A 17,701-nucleotide genomic window follows, 5' to 3' on the forward strand; every position below is an offset into this window, starting at 1 on the left:
CCACTACCTCTGCAGAATGATTCACTTTCTCTACTCTTATTTGGGGATAAGTTTGATACTTTTAATCATACTACTTTTTTTCTTAAATTTAAAATGATCTATTAATTTTCAAATCTAATGATCTTTTCTCAGCTTTTATCCTTCTCAGACTCTCTGTAGAATTTGTCAGTTTACCATTCTCTCCACTTTTACATACTCTTACCTCTCTCTCTCTCTCTCTCTCTCTCTCTCTCACACACACACACACACACACACACACACTTATATTTCTTTCTACTTTTCTTCCCACCTCTCTCACTGTTTTTTTCACTATTTATATCTATCCCCCTAGTTATTGTTTTTCTTTAAAAATATTTAAATTAAACCTTTAAAAATTTGAGGTTTACATTCGTTCCTTCCTTCTCAAGCTTTCCCCACTCTCCGGGAAAGTAAGCAATGCGTTACCAATTACATATGTAAAATCACAAAAAGCACATTTCTGTAGTAATCATATAGCTAAAGCAAAATAAAGTGTGAAAATTTTACTTCAATTTGCAATAAAAATTTATTAGTTCTTTCTCTGGCTCCTTTAAAAATGTCTTGAATTATTCTGTTCATGAGAGTAGTTAAGTCTTTCACAGTATATCATTTTTATATTGCTATTACTGTGTACAATAATCTTCTTGGTTCTGTTTATTTCACTTTACTTCAGTTCTTATAGATCTTGCCTTTTTTTAGGAAATCAGCCCCCCATCTTTATAACAAAACAGCACTCCATCACAAACCTATAGCATAACTTGTTCTCCTATTACTTAATTACTGAACATCCCATTAATTTCCAATTCCTTTGCCTGTACTAAATGAGTGGTTATCTATCGATCTATCTATCTATCATCTATCTGTATTTCATATAGGTCATTTTCCTTTATTATCTTTTTGGAGTACAGGCATAGTAGTATATTGTTGGGAGAAAAGGGTATAGAGTTTTATAACCATTTCAGCATAGTTCCACATTGTTCTCTAAAATAGATGAACCAGTTCACAACACTACCAACAATGCATTATGGTTTCAATTTGCCTATATTTTGCTCAATATTTTTCATTTAACTTTTCTCTTATGTTAGCCATTCTGATGGATATAAAGTGGTACCTCAGCATTGTTTAAACTTGCATTTCTATAGTAAATAGTGACATAACATTTTTTTTTATTATGATAACAAATAGCTTTGGCTTCTTCTTGCCTTCTCATATTGTCCCAGTTCATTGGTGTAATTACCTCTAGTTCTGGGACATGGGAGATTGTGTCTCTGGTCTTGGGTCTCTTTTAGTTTTCCCTTTGGGCCTGGTACCCAAGACCAAAAGCTCCACTCTCTGTAACTGCCCACAGCCAGCAGCATCTCTGCCCCACTGCTTCTGCATTCACCAGACACATGCTGGTTTCTTCTTATCCAAGGCCATGTTTAGGCAACACAGCTCAGCCTGACATTCCTTTTCAGGAGAAATTCCCTCAATTTTGACCAACTCAGATGTCAACTCCTGATGCTGCCTAGGAGGTAAAAGTTCCTATGATGGAAAGACTCTCAAACCCAAAATCTCTTAACCCAGCTGAGCCCAAGGTTCACCACTTACTATTCAAGTAAAGTTAATCTGGAGGTATTTACCTTTCACAATGACGTAACCTCTGTCCCTTTATCTTTCTTCTGGGATTCCATAACAACTATGTGTGTTCAACTGCTCTATGTTTGCTCTGAGGAGCAATTTTGTCTTGTTTTGGGAAAAAATCTTGAGAATTTGGAATTTTCTGGCCTACTGTACCATTTTCCCACAATTTTCTCCATGAGATAATTTTCTTCATTCTATCTTTCCTCTTATCCCTTCTTCCAGTTAATTCCTTTTTCTTACCTGTTCAATATTTTGAGATCATCTCAACATATTTGACTCACATCTCTGTCCCCTGTCTTATAGCAAAGACTACTATAATATATATATATATATATATATATATGTATATATATACATATATATATTTTAAAAGACTGCTTTTAACTGCTCTGATAGATAAAGTTCTTGGTAATTAAATGTATTGTCTTACCATATGGAAATGTGAACAGTTTAACTTTATTAAGTCTTAGGACTTTTCTTTCAGTTTAACTTTTTAGTGCTTTGTTTTTTGTTTAATGCCAGTTTATTATTTTAAAAATTCGACTCTAGTCTTTTAATCAGGAATGCTTGAAAATCCTCCATTCATGAAATACTCACTTTTCCCCTGAAGGATTAACCTTACTTTTTCTGGGTAGGTTATTTTTGGTTTTAATCTTAGCTCCTTGGTCTCCAGAATATATGAAGCCCTCTTATACTTTAATGTAGAGGATACTAAATCTTATATTTTCCTTACTGTGACTTCATGATATTAAAATTGTTTCTTTCTGGCTAATTGCCATATTTTATCCTTGCCTGGGAGCTCTAAAATTTGGCTGTACTATTCTCGAGAGTTTTCATTTTGTGGTCTTTTTGAGGAAATGATTAATTAATTCTTTCAAGTTCTTTTCTAGATCCAAGATACCAAGATTGCTTTTGTTGTTATTGTTGTTTGTTTGTCTGTCTTTGATTTTTTTTTAACAATTTCCTGAAAGATGTCTAGGCTCTTTCTTTGATCATGGAGCCAGCTAATTCTTAAATGATCTTTTCTGGATCTATTTTTGAGGTCTGTTGTTTTCCTGATGAGTTATTTGCATTTTCTTATGTTTTTCCATGTTTTCCGTTGTTTTATTGTTTCTTAATTTCTCATGGAGTCCTTAGCTTTCATTTGCCTAATTCTAATTTTAAGGAATTATTTTCTTCAGTAAGCTTTTCTACCTCTTTTTCCTTTTGGTAAATTTTGCTTTTTAAATAGCTGTTTTATTCAGTGATTTTCTCTTTCTTTTAACATTTTGCCAATTCTTTTTTTTTAAGTTTTATGTTCTTCAATATTTTTGTGGCTCTTTGACCAATTTATTGACTCTCTTTTAATGACTTTCTTGAATCACTTTTTTTAATCCAATTTTTCCTCTTCTAATTTTTAATCTCTTTTTCTAACTCTTACAATAATTCATGTTGACTTTTTGAACAATTATCATTTTCCTCTTAAACCTTGTTTGTAGTTCATTTCAAATTATTCTTTTCTTTAGATTTTGTACCTAGTTATTTCCTCCCTCAGTAGTTGATTTTTATGATCAGGTAGTTTTTTGCTGTTGTTTGCTCATTTCTTCATCCCATTTATTGACTTGGAACTTTATGTTAAAAATATACTCGGCTCACCTTGGGGTTGGATGTTGCTATCCTAATCTTTGATAATTTTTATGCTTACTGATATCCTGATCTACTTTAGTTTTTATCCAGAAAGATAGCATTGTAAATGCTGTCACTCTTCATAGCCGTAGAACTGTGACTTGACTCCTATGATTGTAACTTTGGTTCTCTTCCCTGACTTAGAACTGTAACCTGGGTCCCAACTTCTTTGTGACTGACTGTAATTGCTTTTCTCGGTTCTGGACCTGTGACTAGGAACTGCATGTGGCAGTTGCAGGTTGGTGTCAGTTGCACTTAGTGCCTGCAAAAGAGTTTTTGTTCTGCCTTGGAGACAGGTGAAACAGCAACATCAGCAGCTTCAAGAGCTTGGTTAAAAACTTTATTCTTATCATTGCTATGAAAACTATTCAACATGATTCTTTTCTATTTGAAAAAATTGTAACAGCTTTTAATACTTGGATCATCTTGTCATTCTGAGTTCATTATGTTATATATTGAAAGATGTTGATCTCAACTCAAATTCTGCTATGTTTAACTTTTCTCTTTAGTCCTTCTCAAATTGAGACCTCTCCCAGAAATATTTATGCTTGCTTTTAGTAAGCAATGAACTATTTAATTTTATTATTTTGATTTTCTTATTATTTTAATTGACCTCCTTTTCCAATACCAAATAGTTTTCATGATTACTATTTTACAATATACTTTGTGAAGTAGAATGGATGTTTCACTTTGTATTATTCCTTTCCTCCATTTCTTTTGAAATTCTAGAACTTTTATTCTTCAAAATTTATTTTCTTTTTAAAAATAATAATAGCTGCTTATTTTCAAAATACATGCAAATATAGTTTTCAACATTCCCCCTTGCAAAGTCTTTTGTTCCAAATTTTCTACCTCCCTTTCTTCCCTCCCCTCCCCTACACAAGTAATCCAATATATGTTAAACATGAACAATTCTAAACATATTTCCATAATTATCATACTGCACAAGAAAAATCAGAACAAAAGAAGGAAAATGATAAAAAAAAAAAAGAAAAGCAAGCAAACAACAAGAAGAAAAGTGAAAATATTATGTTGTGATACACATTCAGTCCCTATAGTGCTCTCTCTGGATGCAGATAGCATTTTCTGTCCAAAGTCTATTGATATTGATTTGAATCGCTGAACCACTGAGAAGAACTAAGTTGTTCATAGTTGATCATTGCATATTCTTGCTTTTATTGTGTACAAAGTATTCCTGGTTCTGCTTGTTTTGTTTGGCATCAGTTCATGCAACTTTTCCAGGTCTTTCTAAAATCACCTTGTCCATCATTTTTATAGAACAATAATATTCCATTATCTTCATATACCATAACTTTCTCAGCCCTTTCCCAAATGATGGCCAACTACTCATTTTCCAGTTTTTGCCACTACAAAAAAAAAAAAAAGGCTTACAAACATTTTTGCACATGTGTGTCCTTTTTTCCTTTTTTATGATCTCTTTGCAATACAGACCCAATAGAGACAATGCTGGATCAAAAATTATATACAGTTTATGCACAAATTGGTCTGCAAAATGATCTCCAAAATGGTTGAATCAATTCACAACTCCATCAATAATGTATTCACAACTACATCAATAATGTAACCCCAGTTTCCCCACATCCCTTCCAACATTTATCATTATATTTTTCTGTCATATTAACCATTCTAAGAAGTGTGAAGTGGTACCTCATAGTTGTTTTAATATGCATTTCTCTCATCAATAGTGATTTAGAGCTAAACTTATTTTCCCATGCCTATAAAATGTCTTCTTAGTAGCTTGATTGTATTAGACTAAATCCACAAATTAATTTAGGTAGTTCTATGACTTATTTATAAGCAATGAATATCCACTCAATTATATAAAGCTTTCTTTATTTCTCTAAAAAAATCTTTAATTATTGCATCTCTATAAGTGTTCTAAGTGCCTGAGTAGATCAACTCCTAAATATTTTAAACACTTTATAATACTTTTCCATGGATTTCTCCTTTCTATTATTTTCTCCTGATAAGTCAATTTCTTTGAAGAGGACACGCTTATCTAGAAATTAATCTGTACCCCTTGACAATCATGCTTGTCATGTAGCTAGTTAGTGGCTTTCTGTCACATATTAATCTCTTGTGAGTTTCGGTAGCATAAACTATTTTCTCATGGCCAAATCACTCCTTGAAAGGATCAATTTCCATGCATATAGAGAGGTAACATTAACATTGCCCTCTAATCTTCTAAATTGTGATTGAAATTGGTGCTTACTAAGAACCATGAATTGTTTTGTTATCCAAAACCTTCATCTTCTGCCATTTTCCAGAATTTTAATATTGGTCCAGGAAACAGGACCATAATCTTTCTTACTCACTACATAGACAAAAGTTTTCCACTTTTATCTGACCATAGCATTTTGCATTTATTTAACATGGCATCATCTCTGAGAAACCTCATTCAATTGTAATTTCCCTCAATGCCTCAAATCTACAATCCTATCTCATGATACAATGGAGAACCTCTTCCTCCTTTATGTTTATTTTTTCTATTCTCTCAGAAACATATCGTCTTATAAGTCATCCATTCAACAACTTTTCTAAATTTTTTCACAGCCACACCAAGAAGGCAGATGACATCATGCTGCCAAAATACACTAAATAGTATTTCTGTACTGCCAGATTTTAATTGGAAGGGGAGGACATATCACAGTATTATAAATCAATTAATCAACAAAAATTTCTAATCTTAGTTGGATATTCTACTCATCATGTTAATTTTATCAAATATTTCAAAGACATAGGTTTGAGCCCTATTTGAAGTTGTCTGCTTTCCATACTTTCTTTGGTCACTGTAAGCCACAGGGTACAATGTGAAAACCAGTCATAAATGATAAGATGAGAGTGCATAGATAAATCTGCCACAAACATTGCTCATTACTGGAAAAATAATCAAAATATGAAAATGAAATAATTTTCTTTTAATTCTTTGTGCCAGTCACCATTCTCTGTTTCCATAAAGTATGAAAAAGTAAATAAATATCCCTTACTTAAAATTATTCATATCAATATGTAACACGTAATCTTCATTAGTGGAATGAATACCAGCAGATAAAAATATGTTTGAAAAAATTTGATAAATGACAATTTTAAATTTAATTTTGGGCTTCATGTTGCTCCGTAAAGTTTGTAAAAAGCTTTACAAATATTATTATTTTTGATCGTTACAGTGGGACTGTGTATCAGGTACTGCAAGTCCTATCATTGCATCCATATTAGAAAAAAAAAAGTTAATAAGCCATTGAGAGGTTAAATGATTTCCCCATAGGCTTATAGCTAGCTTAACTAGCTTATAGCTAGTTAGAGTTTCTAAATCTAGACTCAAAATCTAGAACCACTAATACATATTTCCTCTAGACACCTTACTCCCACCCTCAACTACAAAGGGTGGATAGACATTTTAGCTTTACTTATGATGATAATATTGGCCAGTAATTGTAATGAAAGGTCATTTGATTAATTGTTTAAAAGGTCATTTCATGGTAAAAAATATTTTTGCATAATGAATATGCACTATTCTTTACATATGAACAAACAAATGAATAATTCAGGAAAATATTTATGAGCTTACTCATTTGCTTTATAAGTCCCCAGCTTATCTTTAGATGAGCTAAATGTTTAAATGAATTATTTATGAGCCATTTTGTGTTATTGGTTTGTGCTTTATTTTTGATTCATAGATGCACTTTTGTGTATTCCTTAAACCTCAAAAGATCATTTCTGAATCTAAAAAAATCATCTGTTGGGTACGAATGAAAGACTTGAAAAGTTTCATGACTTATAAAAAAGGAATTACAAATAATTTAATGATGGGGGAAATATATTGACTCTTTCTTTTTAAAAGAAAAAAAAACTTAGAAATGTTTTTCTTAGTAAATATATGGAGAAATAATTTGTAAAATAATAACAATGAGCATTATGTAGTACTTTAAGATTAACAAAACATTTACTTCACAAAACCCTCTGAATAAGAATGTCACAGTAACATTACAAAATTAACAATTTTAGCATTATAAGCAATTACCAAATACTGGCATTCTGATAATTAGGACACTTAATATTTACCACTTCTACCATCAACTACTCTGTGACCTTAGGAAAGTAGCTGTTGTGTCTGGACTAACTCTCTGGAGAATCTCAGTACCAGCCCAAGTCCTTGGTCTTAGAAGAACAGTGAAGAGGCAGACTCATGTGGATGGTCAAAGATGAGAGTCCATGTATTCAGCCTTATATTCTGTCTTATATTCCCTGATACCTTTACATAACTATAGTACAGTGCATGTGGTATAACTATATACTGTGCATGTGGGACCACATTTAAAAAAAAAATAAAACTTGCTATTTTGTGTAGATGACTCTTTGCCATTTGGTATTATTACTCTGCTTTAATTACAACACAGGTTGTTCCTGCCCCATGACTTCTCAGGAAGGCCAAGAACCCTTAGGGGAGATAGGGAGCCAAACCAGACATTGTCAGTGGGTTTCCTTTGGGCTGCAGGGTCTTATACCTCACCCAGAGTTCCACCACTAACTGTGGCCATCTACATCTCTCCCTTTCTTTTGTTTTAACTGAAGCAGGTATACATCAGTGGTAACTCCATCAGCATGGGAGGAATCACACAAGCAAATAATAATATAACACAGGCAAATAGTAATATAACAAACAATGTGAATAAACAAGATACTATAAAAGAGTTCCTTGAGTCCCAGAAGGAAGGTATAGAAAGTAACTATCAATTCGCAACCACACATATACCTCCTTAAACAGCCAAGAAAAATCCAAAGCCAACCTATTGCCCATCACTTCCTGTGTCAGGGAATCCAATGATTCCTGCAAGTGTTGAAGTATTGCATCAGTCTCATTAGTCATGGTGATGTTCATTAGTGAATTTCCATACACATAGGATTAATTGCCATGCTCTTTTAGTGGTGGGTGCAGTCAGAGATGGGAACTACCTGGAGTTTCATGTGTCTTCTCCTTCATTTCAAGGGTTTTCTCTTTTTCTGTCTCTCTCTGATGGACAAGGTGGATACAGCTCGATGGCACCCATCTGATTCCTTCTCCATCTATAGAAATACAAGCAAACCCTCTCCCTGAAGCAGTTAACCTATCTGGTTCCTTCCATTCCCCACTTTCTGGATCTCTCCACATCACCTGGTGATTATCTAAAGATAGTGCAGCTGCTCCCACTGGACACTGCCCTTCTGGCAAGTTATGAAACCGTCTGCCAGAATCAATGCATCTCTATCAAAAAAAAAAAAAAAAATAATAGTATAAAGGTCTAAATTTAGAAGTTCTCTAGGGTTACCTGTGGTTCCTGCTTTCTTTTGTTTTTGGAGGACTCTCCTGATGTCTCTGTTTCTCCTCTCTACTATTGCCTGCCCTTGAGGGTTGAAGGATATGCCAATGGTGTGTAAAATCTGATACTATGCACAAAAGTGTCTGACATGTTTAGAAGTATATGCAGGTCCATTATCTGTTTTTATTGCTTGTGTCACACCCATAATTGTAAATGCTTGTATAAGGAATTCAGTGTCTGTCATGTTTAGAAGTATATGCAGGTCCATTATCTGTTTTTATTGCTTGTGTCACACCCATAATTGTAAATGCTTGTATAAGGAATTCATTGAAGACTTGGGCTGTCTCTTTTGCTGCTGATATTGCAAAAGTGATTCCTGGAAAGTGTCTACCACAACATGGGTATCAGACAGACAACTAAAAGATTTATAATGAATCACATCCATTTGCCATATTTCATTGGGTCTCAAACCACAAGAGTTATTCCTTAGGGGGAGTGTAGGAGAGTGGAGAGGAAGGCAAAATGTACAGGCTTTTACTATGCTACTAGCTTCCTCTTTATCTCAAACTGCAGGTATAAAACTCATGAAGCCTGATGATATTTAGAATGAGATTCTTGATCTGCCTGAAATAGGGGAATGTTAGCTAACATGGTTAGAAGGTGATAGGCCTTTCAGTTTCTATAAAAAAGTATCCATAAAAAACAGGACATGGAAATCCTGTATGAGAGTAATAGTTATCTTGACATTTTCTCACTTGCTCCTGAAGTTCCTTCAAAAGCTGATGTATGTTACAGGCTAGATATTTTATGTGGACTGTGGCAACTTTTTGTATCACATATATTGAATAGGCTGCATCAGATATTATGTTTCCATCTCCTGGATAGTAAGTAAGAGCTAGCATGATTGTATACAATTCATTCTGCTGGGTGGACTGGAAGGAAGTTCTGACTACTCTTTTTATAGCTAAGTCAGGAGAAGACCACAAATGTTATATTTGGATGCATCTGTAAAGATAGTAGGTTCTTTAAGAGGAACCTTAGAAAACTTTTCTTCAAAAATCTATGGCCAATTATGAAATAGCTGGGTTATCTTTAAGAGGGACCCATGTGTAAAATTTGGAGCTGTGGCCAATAAAATTTGCCACTCTGGGATGATTTCACAGCATATATTGACTTGTGTGTTGGTATAGAAGGTGTATATCTTGTCAGGTCCTATCCCAGATAATTGTATTACTCATTTAATGGCTTTTAGTAAGATTCTAGCTACAAGCACTGGGTAAGGAGTAAGGCTTTGTTCTGGTTGTGCTGGTAGGGTCACCCACTGGATCACAGTCTCCTTTGCTTAAGGACTACTATAGGTGCTTCTTTTGTACCAAAAACTGTTATTTGTAACTCTTTCAACCACATTGGATAAAGCCAGTTCAACCTCTCTCAAAACATCTTGGACTTCTTTTATAAGCTGTTGGGGTGATTTTAAAGCAGTGTTCCCCCTTAAAATGTCATACAATGATTGTAATTGATAAGTAATTAAGCCAAACACTGGACACATCCATTGGATATCTCCTATCAATTTCTGAAAGTCATTTAAGGTGTTCAACTTCTCTGTTCTTAAAGAAAGTTTTTGTACCATAAGTCCCTTGGGATATACTTCATATCCTAAATACTGAAAAGGAGCGTGCCTTTGAATTTTTTCTGGGGCTATTTACAATTAGTAGTTCCTCAGTGTTTCTATGGTCTTTTGTAGACATGCTTCTAACATTTGCTACTCAGGTGGACACCCCAAGATATCATCCACATAATGTAACAACATAACTTTTGGAAATGCTTTTCTTACTGGAGTAAGAGTAACAGCCACATGCATTTGACACATGGTAGAGCTATTTTTCATTCTCTGTGGAAAAACTGTCCATTCAAATCTTTTATAAGGCTCAGCTAAATTAAGGCTGGGCACTGAAAAGGAAAATCTTTTCTTCCTTATCTAGAGGGATAGAATAGAAACAATCCTTAATGTCTATAACCCAAAGAAGCCACTCTGAGAAATACCACACCCCTTAAACTTCTCAATGCAGTCCTTATTTTCCTTCCAGCCCAACTCCCCATGCTCTTTAAACCTGCTAGAGGAGTGACAAACAAAATAAATCAACAAAATACTAAAAAAGACTTCCTTAGCTCAGTTCTGCTTGCTGTACCCTCTGGGGCTACAGGCACCAATCCTCTGCTTGTTTTTCTCCTGATACTTCCTGGTTTGACACTAAAAGCTTTTCTTTTTCTTTTTCTTTTTTTTATATGTGGGATTACTTAAAGGCGATTTTATCCCACTGTATTCAGTTAGTTGTTCTCCCCCTACTTCCACATTTCCAACCTCTCCATGTACTCGGGAGCATCTGAGAATTCAGTGATCTGCTTCTGAGTTACCAACAGACCTTGCTTCTCTAATAAGCTAACCAAGCATGCTTCATACTTCCCTTGCAAGTATTTGCCCCATTTTGGCTGAAAACTGAAAGTGACTAGATTAACCTGTAATGGGTTGAAGCTCGACTTGATGCACTGAAGTCCCAAGCACGTGAGGCTAAATAGTAATTGGACCATACTCTATTAATATATATGCATGGAGAAAGAATGGCCCCCGCCCACTCTTTGTGCAAGTCCTGATGTGTTGTATAGGAAATGACGATTTTGGTGGGGGGAGACAGAGGGGCGGAGAGGGGAGCAGAAAGAGAGATGGCTGGCTGGTGTCTTGTTGCAGCTACACACATTGTGATCATGATCCCCCCTTCACCTCCAATCCCCCTTTACCTCTGATCCTTCTTCACCTCTACTGAGAATAAAGATTGAAGATTTTCCCTTAACCTGAATTCCTGACTTTGGCTGATTTTAAAACATGCTGTCATCACATTGTCACATTAACCTTTACTGAATCTTCCTGCATGCCTTTCCTTATACTTACCCTATGTGGATCATGGGGATTCCTCTGCTAAACTCACCAATCGCATCAGTTGAGCTACTGTTTACCTTTCTTTCTAGGGCCCCACATTTAAATGACAAATGTTGTGTCCAGACTAGCTCTCTGGAGGTTCTCTGTACCAGCCTGAATCCTTGGTCTTAGAAGAGGAGTGTAGAGGAGGGACTCATGTGATTGGTCACACATGGAGTCGATTTATTCCAAATTCTCTCAGCCTCATATACCCTAATACCCTTATATAACCATAGCTGTGCATGCACTAATTATATACTGCCATGCAGGACCACATAAACAACTTGCTATTGGCCATAGTTTGCCACCTGGTATTACTCTTCCACTTGATATTACTCTGCTTCAGTCTCAACACAGGTTGTCGCTGCCCCCTGACTTCTCAGGAAGGCTGAGAGCCCTTAGGGGAGATGGGAGTCAAACCAGACATTGTCAGCAGGTTCCCTCTGGGCTGAAGGGTCTTATATCTTACCCAGAGTTTCCCCACTGTCTGTGGCCCTCTACATATAGCAATTCATTTGATGCCAAGGTTTAAAAGGAAGAACTTAGACTAGAATATCAGCATAGTTATTTTCCTCTATTGATGTCTATGTCCTCTAACTTCAAGATCAGCTTTTTAAAATAACTAAAATTCCTACATAATTATCCATTTCTATTTAACTTTATCTGCAAACATAAAGATGATTTCATGTGAGATATTTTATTATCTCTATGAAAGTCATAGAGAAGAAAACAAACAAGCAAAAAAACCTACAAATTTTAATAAAGTGAAAAGAGTATGCTTCAATCTGCATTCAGTCTCCATAGCTCTTTTTCTGAATATTAATGGCTTTTCCATCATAAGTCTTTTAGAATTGTCTTGGATCAATGTCTTGATGAAAAGAACTAAGTTCATCATAGTTGATCATTACACAATGTTGCTGTTTCTGTGGACTGTGTTCTCTTGGTTCTTGGCTCTGCTTTCACTCAGCATCAGTTCACATAAATCTTTCCAGTTTTTTTTTTTTTTTTCACTGAAATCTGCTTGCTCCTTATTCCTTATAGCACACTAGTATTCCATTACATTAATATGCCATAGTTTGTTCAAGTCATTCCTCAATTGATGAACATCCTTTCAGTTTCCAATTCTTTGACACCACAAAGGAGTTGTTGTAAATATTTTTGTACATGTGGGACTTTCTGCCTTTTTTAATGATTCCTTTGGAATACAAATCTAGTAATGGACTTACAAAATAAAAGATTATGCAAAATTTTATAGCCTTTTGTCTTTGTCATGAAAAACAAAAAAACAAAAAACATTTCATTGAAGTGTTAGCGAAGTGGCTCATAGTGATGTATTTACACACACACACACACACACACACACACACACACACAAAACTGCCTTGAGCCCATTATTTTTCTGATGAAGTTGGGTTGAAAATGGTAAATTATTATGCCTATCTCCTTTTCAATTATCAAGAAGGTAAATTGGTGTCAAATGCAATGCCCCAAATGGCCAAACATATAGCCTTCAAACTGTATCTTAAAACATTTCAACCTATTTCAGGGGAAGGATTAATTATATTAGTGAAATTAAAAATTATTAATATATTGAAGGATTTGCAAAAAATGACTAGTTACAAAATGAATTGAAACATTATCTTTCAAATACTCACTTGGAAATCCTACCAAAAATAACATGCAACAATATATTTTTCATATGTGTGGTATCAGAATCTATCTGCATTACAGAAAAATTTTTCTGGGTTCCCAAACTGTATTTCACTAAAGTGTATGATCTAGCAGTTGGTAGAAATCTTTGAATATGTACTTGGGGATAGACTGAATTTCTCTCTTCCAAGAACCTAAATTGTAGAAGCTTATCACCATATTGGCTATGGGGTGAGAATGTTTCAGCTGCAGTACATTGCAAAACTGTTTCTATTAAATCTACTGAGTTACAGAGAAAATTTTTTTTCCTTTTTATTTTTCTTCTTTTTTGTCGGCAGAAAAATAATGGTAGTGTTGAAAAAGCATTTCTTTGGAAAACTAATGTGTTTTTTTAAATGCTTCAAATCAAATGATATTTAATATAGTATTTCAAACAAAGGTAATTACAATATATTAATGGCCCTTGAACAATGAACACATTAAATTCTTTGTCTGTCTTTATCTCTTCCCCTGTCCTTATTCATTTATCCATTTATCTATCTATCCAAAAGAATTTATCTATTTATCTATGTATCCTCTCTGCATTGCCCCCAATAACTTGAAGCTGTTAGTAAATGAATGACTCAGTACACAAAGCTTTACACCCAGTTTTAAATTACCTTTTGATGAGGTGAAATAGGGAAACTTTGCTATTTTATCACTCTGGAAATGAGATATTGAGAATTTCATAAAACTAAGTGTTGACCATATTCTCAAGAGAATTGGGCAGTTTTGTTAAGATGATTGAGTAGTTTTCACCTTTTTTCTTCCAACAACTTCAACATTGTTCTTACTATTACAAGCATGCATTTATATTTTCATTGACCTTTAAATTCACTTAATTTCAGAAGATAGGAAATCTGAAATGGAAGATGAGCACAAATATCATAAATGTTAAATAAATGCTTCATTGATCTCAGTTTTCCACAGAGTCTACAGGAATAATGACTATGAAACTAACACAAAAAAAGTAATTAGTTCAGGCATTGTGGGGCAATGTGCCGCTTAACTATTCAAACTATGTTTTATATATTTAAATAGGTTTTAGTTATGAGAAATGGGTAAATGATTTTTTGTCAGAAGGAAACCAGATTTGCTAATTGCCAGTAGACTTGCTTCACTGAAGAAGGAAAGTTTATGAAATAACTTCTCTATTATTTAGGAAAAGGAATTATTAGCCCATGCCCAAAGAGGTGAAACAACACTAGCTAATTTCCCTAATTACAGCTTCCTTTACATCCCTATCCATAACAGCAACAATTCAATATTAATTAAGTTTTAAAATTTATAAAAGGATTTTATGTTCAGTATTTCATTTGATCTTCCAAATAACCCTTTGATGTAGAAACTAATTGTATCAATTATTTCCATTTTATATTTTATTAGTTATGGAAACTAAGGTTTAAAGACACTAAGTGACTGCCAAAAATCACATGACTAGTAAGTATCCATAGTGAAATTCAAACAGATACCTCTACTTCACATTCTGTACTCTTCATTATTAATATATTGAGTCCTTCCTAATATAAGATTTACATATAGTTACCACATTTGGGTAAGCATAATACTTGTGGCTTCACTGATGGAGTGAACTATGAATGTGGAAATTCTCTCTACCAATGCAAATTAACATGTTGAAAAATTGTAGTCTTAAAGAATTGACTAGAAAACTAAAAAGTTTAGTGACTTTTCCAGGACCACACAACTATTGTGTGTCAGAGGTGATATTTGAGTCCAGGTCCTACTAGATCCAAGGCAATTTTCATATCCACTATACTATAGTATTCCTTCATATGGATTTTCCTAAAACATCATTTTAGCCATTATCCACTGCTTCTCAAATATTAAATCCTTCCATATTGCTCAAAATGAAAAAAAAGAAATCCAAAATGATTATTCCAATATTCAAAACATTTTATGATTGATTTTTAAATTTACCTATAGCAGCTATATTGTGCTAATTGGATAAAAGACTAGAACATCACATTGCTTTCTTGAAAAGATTTGTAGCCACAAAAATTTACTCAAAGAATTAAATCTAACTACCATGGATAATATCAGATAGATAAATAACTCCTATTTTCTAGATTATGATGTACCTTTGAAAGGATATTATTCTTTTCTTTACTATTCAACTGCTCACAGATGATCTATCCTTTTGGTTTTATTTTTCACTACCCCCCAAAAAAAATTTAATACTTTCATATTCAGTTGATGCTAGGTAGACCAGTTGTTAGGACTTGCAATTTCTGACACTATAAACTAATTTACTTTTAAGCAATTATTAGTTTCCTTCATGTATTCTCATTTGATCTCATAGCAATACTGAGAAAGATAGGAGTATAAATTTTCTAAATTTTAGAGAGATCATTGTATCATGAATAGAGTTAGCTTTGCTGTCATGTCAACTATTCAGTGATCAAGACAATTGATCATCATCATCATCATCAATAATGGGCCAATAAATGATGAATTTTGAATTTTCCTGGTCATGTTTATATAGCAATTTATTGAATGATGTAGGTTTTTTTTTTTTTTTGCTTAATTCATGAATGACTAACTTGTTATCTATGAACTCCAAAAGAGGTGAAAGGATAGATTTCAAGAGATCTTTAAACTTGGAGAGGAAAAACAAAACAAAACAAAAGCCAACATTTTCCCACTAATCTCTAAATAAATTATGAATTATTATAAATGGATTGATAAAGAATACATATATTTTAAAAGATTTTTAAATGAGTAAATGAAACATTAAAAAACTATTTTAAGGATTTCTGGTTTTACTTTATAAAGGAGAAGTAAATCAGAATAATCATCCATTACATTTCAATGTGTCTGGTTGTGTATACTAGCTATTTGCCTCTGGGTAATTTACATGTCCTTTTTGTGTCCCAGTCAGTTAACATGTCCACCCAACAATGGGAGCAAATTAATTTATAAAAAGAGAATTAATTTTATAAAATACCTATAGCTACGTTGAACAGAAAAATAAAGATTTTTTCCCCCAGCTCTGCCTAAACATAAACAGGGAGGAGAAAGAAGAATAAGAAGATATTCCTCAGTCCTTCAACCAGCTCTTTGCCTCCTTAGAACTGATTTCCAGCAGTTCTTTTTAAGTGTTGTGAATGAAATGCAAGCTTTGGGGTAGGAGGGGGAAGTAGAGGGACAGGGTGTAAATATTGGAGGAAATGAGTCTATTTACTTTCCAAGTCATGAATTAGTCTCTTCTCTGCTTTTAAGTATTTACATGCCTGATCTTCCTGCTATGCTCCTCTGTTCTGAGAGAACAATGTGTGTCATTCCCATATCTCTTTCATTTTAGAACTACATTTCCTTCCCCTAAGGAACTAATTCTTTGGTCCATAGAAGCATTAACTCTGGTGATTTATTTGTTCAAGACACTAGTCAAGTTTGTCTTTCTACATGAGGTTTATCCTGATACACCCAATTATTCAGGCATTCAGTCTCAAAATAAATTTGAATTTTAAAAATATACTTTGTAATTATCGTGGTATACATTTTTTCTTCTACCTAAACCCAGTTAAATATAATTTCCTTGGAGGCAAGGACATTTTGTTTTTGTCCTCATATTCCCAATAGTTAACAGATGCCATCATATAGTAAGCACATAACAAATAATTTATTGAATTGACTTTCCCAAGCACAACAACTATGATATTATGATACTATCTAAATTGATTTACAGATTTAGTTGCACACAATATTATTGCCTAGGAGATAGCCTATAGAATTAGAACAAAATCAAATGAAACAATAATAAAATTTATTTGGCTAATAAAAGTTCTAGAATTTCAATAGAAATAAAAGAAAAAGTATGAATAAAAGGAATATGATTTCACTAGACCTCAAACTGTTTTTAAAGCAAATGTGATTGTTGTGTGGGTAGTTAAAAAAGCCCCAAGAATAAATTCATAAAAATTACTATATAAGCAATAAACATAATGAATATATTAAAAATAGTAGCTATATTTTATAAACCCAAAGAAAAAAAATTACTGGGAAGGAGATGAGGAGTTTGATTTTTAGATTAAACTTGCTAGGAAATCAAAAAAGCAGGATAACAGATATTAGGATTAGAAAAAATATTTTATGTCATACTACAATACTACAATAAGCTTAATATGAATATATATGAGTAATACTCATCCTGACTATAAATACCAAAAAAAAAAAAAAAAACCAAAGTAAATAAGATTAAGGTATTTTTTTTAAACTAGGTTAAATAGAGAAGTTTTACTTTAACAATGAATGGAGGAGCCAAGATGGCAGAGAAGGCACATGGGACTTTCTAAGATCTTCTCTTACCCTCTTTATCAATATTATATCAAGCCTCAAAAATAGTCTTGACTGCTACAATTCAGGAGGATAAGAAGTATAACAACTCACCAGCTGA

This window comes from Sarcophilus harrisii, chromosome 1, assembly GCF_902635505.1.
Source record: "Sarcophilus harrisii chromosome 1, mSarHar1.11, whole genome shotgun sequence".
NCBI lineage: Eukaryota > Metazoa > Chordata > Mammalia > Dasyuromorphia > Dasyuridae > Sarcophilus > Sarcophilus harrisii.